The sequence below is a fragment of the Cibotium barometz genome, chromosome 49 (genome assembly GCF_041138505.1).
Source record: "Cibotium barometz isolate CiBa-2024 chromosome 49, ASM4113850v1, whole genome shotgun sequence".
NCBI lineage: Eukaryota > Viridiplantae > Streptophyta > Polypodiopsida > Cyatheales > Cibotiaceae > Cibotium > Cibotium barometz.
This window is the reverse complement of record NC_141094.1, coordinates 34,511,487-34,520,695: the sequence shown is the minus strand read 5'-3', so window position 1 is coordinate 34,520,695 and position 9,209 is coordinate 34,511,487.

Below are 9,209 nucleotides of genomic sequence, written 5' to 3'. Positions count from 1 at the left end.
ATTCTATATATAAAAAAATTACAGAATCTAGATTTATTTTTACTTATCCTAATAATCCTAGTCATTAAGTGGGTTTGACTTTTGACTTTTTGGGGCGGGACTACCACCACCGGGTGTGCCAAGTGTTAGCTTAGGAAATATCCCACCATAATAACTTTATACCTTAGCTTAGGGGTAGCTTAGGAATAGGATTCCAATATTCACAAGTGTCGTTCTGATTCTCAAAGTCGATAATTATATACCTGTCAACAACCACTCATTGTAATCATGCTTGGATGTATGGAAAATAATTAAGAAGGAGAGATTCGAGTCTACTTTCTGTTCTTTTGCATTGTTGGTGCAATAATCTTCTTTTATTGTGTTAGCTCATCTCCCAACATAGATAAGCGGTGATCACACACGTAAAATAATACAATACAAGCACATTCCAATGAAATCCGACATATTTAGTGACTTAAGCCAAAATTGTTGAACATGGTAAGGTGGCCGACATTGATGCCGTGGATGTCTCCAGCACAGCGATTACGACCTTCCAAATCACCTGGAGACAACTATTGAGCGAGAGAATGAACTTGCTTATTGAAGTGAGCCACTACATGTTGCACAACATGCCAGTTTGTTGGTAGAGGTAATTGTCTAGATCTTAAATTTTGCACTGCATCTAATATGCAGTGGAAAGGTGGAACATTGTTCTAACTCTCGCTCCAATACTATATGAACTGTTTTTTTCAATTCTATAACCTATATCTCCAAAATCTTCTCCTTACTCTGCATGAGTTCTTCATATTCAATATGATGAGTATGGAGCCTTTAAATATCTTCTTCATATTAATCCATCTTTCTAATAGCATCTCTTAACTCTTTAGAAGAAGTAATTCTTTCTTTCAACTTTGTAATTCTTATGGAATCAAGAATTTGATGCTTAAACACTCAAAACACAAAAATAATTGCAATATAATAATGTCATAGATTATATTACAAATTACAAATTACATTGTTCATTACACCTAAATCCTAAACTACATTTTGTTGAGCTTGTTACACTAAATTGCAAGCTCATTATGAGCTATTGTTTCTTGCATAGTAGAGATAAGATGATTCTCCCTCCATTTTGTGATTTCTTTAGAAAGCTTCTCTTGGGATTTGTTGATGTCATCTTGAGTGCACCCGCCAAGCTCTTGTATGCCATGAACAAGATCTGTGACATACTGCTTTCTACAAAGAGTAGTGTTATATGCATCTTGATTGTTTTGGTACATGAGTAACAATAACATGTTATTAACTATCTTCATTAATGTTTCGGGCCTAGCCATTGAACATAAACCTATACAAATGCATTACATTGATTAACACTAGTTTGATACTAGGACAAAAAAATGTCCGTGGACATATTTATGTCCTATTTACTAACCAACTTTATGGAATTGTTTAGAACTTATGGATAGTGAAAATTAAAGGTTTCCTTTTTTCATATCATCAGGTACATAGTGAAGGAAAATCGAGATTTTTTTGGATTACATTGGCTACCTCTAAGCTTTTTTAATTTCATAAGAATTCATATGCCAAATTATAATCGTAATGTAGAGGTGTTTTGACTATATTTGGATCAAAGGCTTTAATTAGCTAATTTCTCATTGCTTTCCAAAGTGGTTCCAAATTATAGTCATAATGTAGAGGTGTTTGGACTATATTTGGATCAAAGGCTTTAATTAGTTAATTTGGACTATATTTGGATCAAAGGCTTTAATTAGTTAATTTCTCATTGCTTTCCAAAGTGTTTGGATATGTATTGCTTCCCAAAGTGTTTGGATATGTATTGCTTCCAAACATATACATGGTGTAATACAAATCATCTTATGCTAAAAAATCAATTAGAACTCTAAAATTAAGGTCTTGATGAAAATTTTAAGGTATTTAGCTATCTTTAAAAAAATAACTTTGAGGATTTTATGGCTAATCAAATAATCATAGACTAGGACCAAATCTTGCACACATGTTTTGTACAATGTTATGCTTTGCTGATGCATTTTGTGAGACCCGATCACATATACACCTAGGCACTTTGTTTTAGATAAAAGTTTATAAATTTTGAACCATATTTATTACTATAGAATAAGAGACTACTTCATGCATTTTTAAACATCTTGTAGGGTTTAAGTGGAATATCTAGTTATTTATTATAATAATAAACACTATTTTCAAAAGTTTCTCACTAGATAATCTAAATACAAGCAAGGGTTCATATATGTTATTTTGTTACCAATGCAGTCTTGAAAGTTAAGACCATCATCTTATCTTCTAACTAAATTGAAATATTTAGATATGTAATCTTGACCAAGGGTGTCAACAAAGACCAACAACTAAAACACGATTCTAAGAAGTATTAATGTAGTAAATTTTTTTGTCATGGAAAATCTATCTCTCATCTCTTAAATACTATGTAAGGTTTATGAGAAATTTATAATGAGTCGACAACATTTTTCTCTTACATGTAGGAACCTACTTTGTAAATTCATAACCTATAGTAGTAGATATACCTCTACTTATGGTGATTTATCAATCATATTTAAGGCTATTTTTATCATTTTTATAATTTTCAAAGGTTTTATACATTCATAAAGACATGCCTTAGAAGAGATGCTAAAATACCATTCCCATTCACAAGATATGAATTTTTTTGCAAACCCCTGAAAAGACATATTTATGTCTTGCTAAGCTACCAAACTAGTGTTAAGAATTAATGGATGCATAGGTTTATAAACATTATTGCATATACTTAATACATAAAGCCTTCTGCATTAAGTTAAGCTTTGTGAGATGCATATGCATAAGTGGCATAGACTAGTGCTTTCTCGCATATACTCATAAACGTTATATCTACCTGATGTATAAGCGTTTGAGTTCTCATCATTATTACTAAATGTTTTCCACTTCATTCTCCCTATCTTTATCATCCTTTTTGTTGGTGATGAGATTTTGAGAGCTTGTAACATCATGTAAAAAGCTTAATGCATTGAGTCATATGCAAAAGCACGAAGCTCTATGCATTAATCCATATGCATAAGCATAAAGCTTTAGGCAAATGCTATGTATAGTCTATGCATAATGCATAAAGAGAACATGGAGCTCTCAAATGGAGCTCTCAATGCATGCCTAAGCTTAAGCCATATACATTAAGCTTTATGCATAAGCTTCATAAAAAAGCTATATGCATTAAGCTTTAAGCATAAGCTTTATGCATATGGCTTTATTACTTATATCACTACAACACATCGAGGGTATAGTAGTGTTTATTTTGTTGGGATGTCGGAGATTCCAGTCGCTAGCTCAATAAAAAGATGGGGTTCCATATCAATATCACTATCATTATCCAATGAAGCATTATTGTGATTAATAGGTGACTCATCATCTTCTTCGGATTGATGTTCTTCATGAGCCTCTAGATCAGTCCACTTCAAAATGTTTTCTTCTTCATCGTCTTCCAAAGAGCTAATTTGAGGTGGCACTTACACCTCATCCAAAGATTCAACCTCCACATCTTGATCTTGAAATATATGTTTTGAACAAGGGAAAACTTGTATAGCATACCACCACTTTGCATTAATTCAATCAGTATGAAACACAACCTAATATCACAAAGCAAAGGGGTTACACTTTTATTATATTACATCAAGATTGGCTCTGTCAGCTTGGGCTTCTTTTGCATGTTGCTCCAGACAAGATTTATGCTATATTAATATTTTCTGACATTTAGGTTCTGCATCTGTATATTTTCTTTAAAAAGCTAAAATCTCCTCTTGTATTTGTGCTTTGACTTGATTAGCCTCGTGTATTTCATAACAAAGATTTTGTATAGTTTGTTGTAAATGCATTTGCTCAGCTTCAAAAATTTGATGTAAATGACTTCAAAAATTTACCGCTTTTGATTGACCGTAGAAAGTGTTGTTAACTTTGCTTTTGTCTTATCTAGCTCAACTTTTATAAAACTCAATTCTTTGTGCAAAGCATCCTTCTGAGCTATTAGGCTTGTAACTACCTCCCAAGTTTTCGTGGCACATTTTGTGATATACTAACATGCAACCTTTAATAAGTTTGTGTCCACCTCTTCCAGAAAGGTAATTGCTCCGGACATGCCTGCACCATCCCAACTCCCTTGGTTGTGGACTTTCTCCAAAGTGCCAGAAACCTGCTGGATTTCTTCTAGATTTCTACATTTGCACCAGTGCCAGGAGCCTCATCCAAAGTTGGTCTGTCATGAGCTTTCTTTCTTTTCTTTTCTCCATTGAGTAGCCCTAGTTCCCTTACTGGTGTCAATGCCAGGAGCCTCATCCAAAGTTGGTATGTCATGAGCTTTCTTTCTTTTCTTTTATCCATTGAGTAGCCCTAGTTCCCTTAGCATACTGGTTGGGACTCCATTTTGTAAAAACTACAAATAAAGTCCAATATTTATTTTTTATTGAGGGCCTATGCTCTTTAACTCTACCTATAAAATGGTGAAAATGAATATACACCCATGTAACAAGTTTTCTAGGTGATGTATATAAATATATTCTCATGGTTTTCTTTGACATAAATATCAATTTATGAGTAAGAATAATCATCTCTATAATAAATTTGAAATGTAGCCTATTAACGAGCATCCTTATAATTGGCCAGTTTATACTCCTTAATTGCTCCCATGGAACCAAAATAAAACTCCATATCAGCATATGATGCTATAGGAATATCAATTGTTCCCTCTAGTGGTATTTGAAAAACTTGAGCCACATACTCAAGAGTCAGCAAACTGGGTGTGTTGTGACACTGTTTTGATTACACCATTCTTTTACACCTCCTATAGCTTCTCTAGCAAATCATTGCTAAATGACTGAAGGTTCCATGGAATAGAAGCAAACTATAGCAGCCCCACCTTCTCGATCCAGACACAGTTGTGAATGACATTCACATATCGAGAATAGCAATGAGCTTCCACCATGTTTACAAAAGGAAGAAAAAGGCAACAAGATGATAGTGAGTGAAAGATAGAAAGAAAGGGTAAGATGATAGTGAACTTTGTGAATTAAAAAGTGATTGTGATGAAAAATTCAAGTTTTGATAATAGAAATGTAGGGTTCTTGCATAAAACATTCAAATGGCAGAAAATGAAACACACAATTTCATGATGGCAAAAATCATAGTGCACACAACTTGATGCGACAGGGTGGCTAAGAGAAATGAAGCAGAGGCCACACCATGATGTGATAATAATGTGATAACCCAACGTGCATGCAAATTAGCCAATGCATGATCACTACATGGACATGGACATGGACATGGACATGGACATGTGTTATGTGAGTGTGTAACAAAAATAGTGCACACTGGCAACATAGGTACTGGTTCTGATAGCCTTCCAACATAAGGCTTCAATCTGTATCCAGTATAAGCTTTGGCAATTTCACACCATAGTAAGTCAAAAGTTTTAGTGTCGAGCTTTGCGGATATACAATATGGGCCTATCTATCTTAACTTGAGTTTACTAGGATGTGGACCCATTCTAGAATCAAACAATAAAACTGGATCACCTACATCAAAAATTTTAAATTTAGCATTTCTGTCCACAAAAATCTTATGTTGTTTCTAGATGGCATCAGTATTCCAGTTGCTTTGGAGCCTTTTTTCTCCTAATGCAAGCAATTGCTCTAGCCGATGTGTGACAAATCCTTCTAGCAATAATCTATGAGTTACTGTCACCATGAAATTAGGAATTATAAATTCCATCGGTACTACTGCTTCCAAACCATAAACCAATGAGAGAAGGGAGTACTTTCACTTTATATGTTGTTCTGAATACCCGGAGTGCCGAATATAGCTTCTAGTCTCAATCTGTTCTATTCTCATTCACTGTCTTCTTCACGATTCTTTGCAATACTTGATTGGTGGATTCAACATGACCATTGGCTTGCAGGTAATAAACTGTGGACTTTTTATTGATAATTATATGATATTCAGTCAGACTCTCGATGACTTAGTTCAAGAAATGACCACCCTAATCACTAATCAATTCTATTAGGCAACCAAACCCAAGCATAATCATTTCATATAAGAATTTGGCTATAGATACAGCTATATTATCTCTAAGAGCCTTGGCTTCTACCCATTTAGTGCAATAATCAATGGTTAACTAATATATACTTGTTATCGATTCTTTGAGGAGCTGGTGGTTGGAAAGGGCCCACAAAATCCAATCCCCACTTTTGAAATGGTTCCAAAGGTAACATTGGATTATGTGGCATTCTATTTGCTGCATTTGGTTAGAAATCATAGGCTTTAGTGAATTTCCATGCATCTTTGAGCACTATCGGCCACCATAATCTAGCTTAGAACATCTTCCAACCTATTATTTCTTCAAAAAAATGCCCTTCACTAATGCCTTGATGGGATTCTTTGATCATGTAAATGTTGTGCTATGGAGTGCTAGCCTCTTTTGATGATCTCAGCTCATGCCTTCTAGAAATGATCCATTCATCAAGAATAGCAACATTTTTGCCATACCATGTATTTGATGGGAAATCCACAATGAACAATTCTATATCCAAAAATTGATGTAGAACACTATCTGCTAGCTCTCCAAATTCTATCTGAGATAGAAAATCAATCAACTAAATGCTCATTTCTAGGTCTATGCTCGATGGTGAACTCAAACTCTCGCACAACAACGTCCATCTTGCCAATTTACCTATAAGATTAGGCTTGCTCACCAAATAAATTAATGCATAGTGAGATCAACATGAAAAACAAATCGATTACCCAAAAAGATAATGCCTAAACTTGTTCACAGAATACACCATGCCCATAGCTTCTCTCTCTGTCATGGAGTAATTTCTTTCAGCTGTGCAAACAACATCATACGACTAGCATTAAATTGGAAGAAACCATCCAACCTTGGTTTGTTGCGTTAAAGCACTACCAATGGCAACATCTGATGCATCCACAAAAACATAAAACTTCCTCTCCCAAGATCTTAAGGTATTTGATCAAGTGTGTAAGGCCCTAGGAGAATGAAATGAGGTTGCCAAGACCAATGCCTTTAGTTTAACATTAGACAATAATGCTAGGGATTGGTATAGAACTCTTAGGGTTGAGGAATGATTGAACTTCACCGCTCTTAAGAGATTGTTCTTGGAGCAATATGTGCGTGAAGTAGTCTTATGGGGTATAGCTTCACAACTACCAATAAAGCAAAGAGAGACAAAGAGGAGTTGGTATGAGATTTCATTAGTCGGCTCAAGCATTTTAACTCTTGTTACCTTCTGTATGAATGCTATTTAAATAATCAACTGCGTGATAGATTCATCCATGAGCTTAAACATGAAGTGATCTATAATGACTTAGTCATTAGAGGGATCACTACATGGGATGAAGTCATAACAAATTCCTTCCAATTAGAAGACAATATAATGGTCAAGGGAGCCAAAGCATCGAATTCTAAATCTATTACTTCTAGAGTCAGTGGACATAGCGCTTATCTACTGTCAAACCCATGGCTAAAGATAACACTTTAGTGGAGATGAATTTCACAAACTTCTTGAAAGCACTCCAGGAGAGGATGAAGGCAAATAAAGCTCCTAAAAATGTACATATATACTCAAGGAGAGACAAGGGCATTTGATTAGTGAGTGTCCAGTCCTAAGGGCACGCTATAATGGGAATTTTACTTTTTATGGACATTTTAGTCATGAGGCTTCAGAGTGCCGCATGTATTTTACAAACCCTTACTAATGCCTCCAAACCTCAGTAGTTAGCTTTACTAGCTCCAAACCCTTACTAATGCCTCCAAACCTCAGTAGTTAGCTTTATCAGCTCCATCACAACCACAAGCCATAATGCCTACTGCAACACCTCAACCCAATGCTAAACAAACGACACAGTTACCTCTACTAGTTTTGGGACCAACCTCCACCTCCGAGGATTACACCATTGAATCAAATAAGTTTCGAGAAATATTTTGAGTGTCCACAATATAAGGTTGACTTAGACAATGCATCGCATGTCACTGAGGACTCCATAGAGCTTTATCCAAACTACTACAAGTGCCTCCATGACTTCATCAGATACGAGCAAATGCCAGATCCCACTGTGGTCGCCACAATCCAGTTCTTCAATCTTATCATCACTCTATTGGAGACCTTCCCTGATTGGAGCCATTACCATGAAGGAAATCAAGGCTTGGCCCAACATTGAAGCAATTTTTTGGCTACTATGAGTGCATCCAGTGTGGATGCATGCATGGTGCCTCCAAACATTCGAAGATATGATGGAGACAACCTTGTGGACCACTTATAGAGGCTTCCATTGGGCCCCCCACATCCCACCTCGCGATGCAACTTTTTCCTTTCTTTTGATCAAGAATTTGCTACCTCCCACCGTGGCAAAGGCAAATCTAGGCCTCCATTTCATGCTAACCCTAAGGGCAAAGCACCAAACCAATCAGATAACCCTAATCCCAAAGAGGAGATAACTGAGAAGAAGAAGAGATGTAATTACTATGGGAAACCTAGTCATGTTTTAGAGGACTGTTAGAAGTGGAAAGAGAGTGAGAAGAAGAGGAAGCAGTAAGGACTTGACGCCACTATAAGTGACAATGCAAAGGAAGCAAATTTTGCACATGATGGCTATGCACTGACAATAACATTCAGTGATCTACCTGCCTCTTGACTATCCTTGTTAGATGCTAACTGGTACTTTGATTTCAGTGCCACTAAGCACATTACTTCATTCACATAGCTGTTTACTACTTTGAGAGATGCTCCGTCAAGTGGAAGAGTTTTGTGTGCTAACAATGCATCCTATGCCATCAAAGGCATTGGCAATGTGGAATTGACTTCATGCTCCAAGGATCCTTATACTCTTACTGACACCTTATGTACCTGGAATCCACAAGAATCTCATTTCTATCTCAGCACTTGCCCAAAGCTTGCTTGAAGATCCAGTTTTATAATCATTATTGTTCCATTCATGAAAGAACTGATTCTTCTCTTGTCCCGTACATTGCGCAATGGCATGTACATGCTAGACATGTATGACGAGAGTATTGCTTCTCATGAAGATGACTTGATTGTTTCCACACCACAAATTCAATGTGATGCACATTGCTGAATGATAAGGTGGCTTTCTGGCTTGCTTCCTGCCACTCCATGTGTCCCTATCAGTCTCGAAATCGACACTAA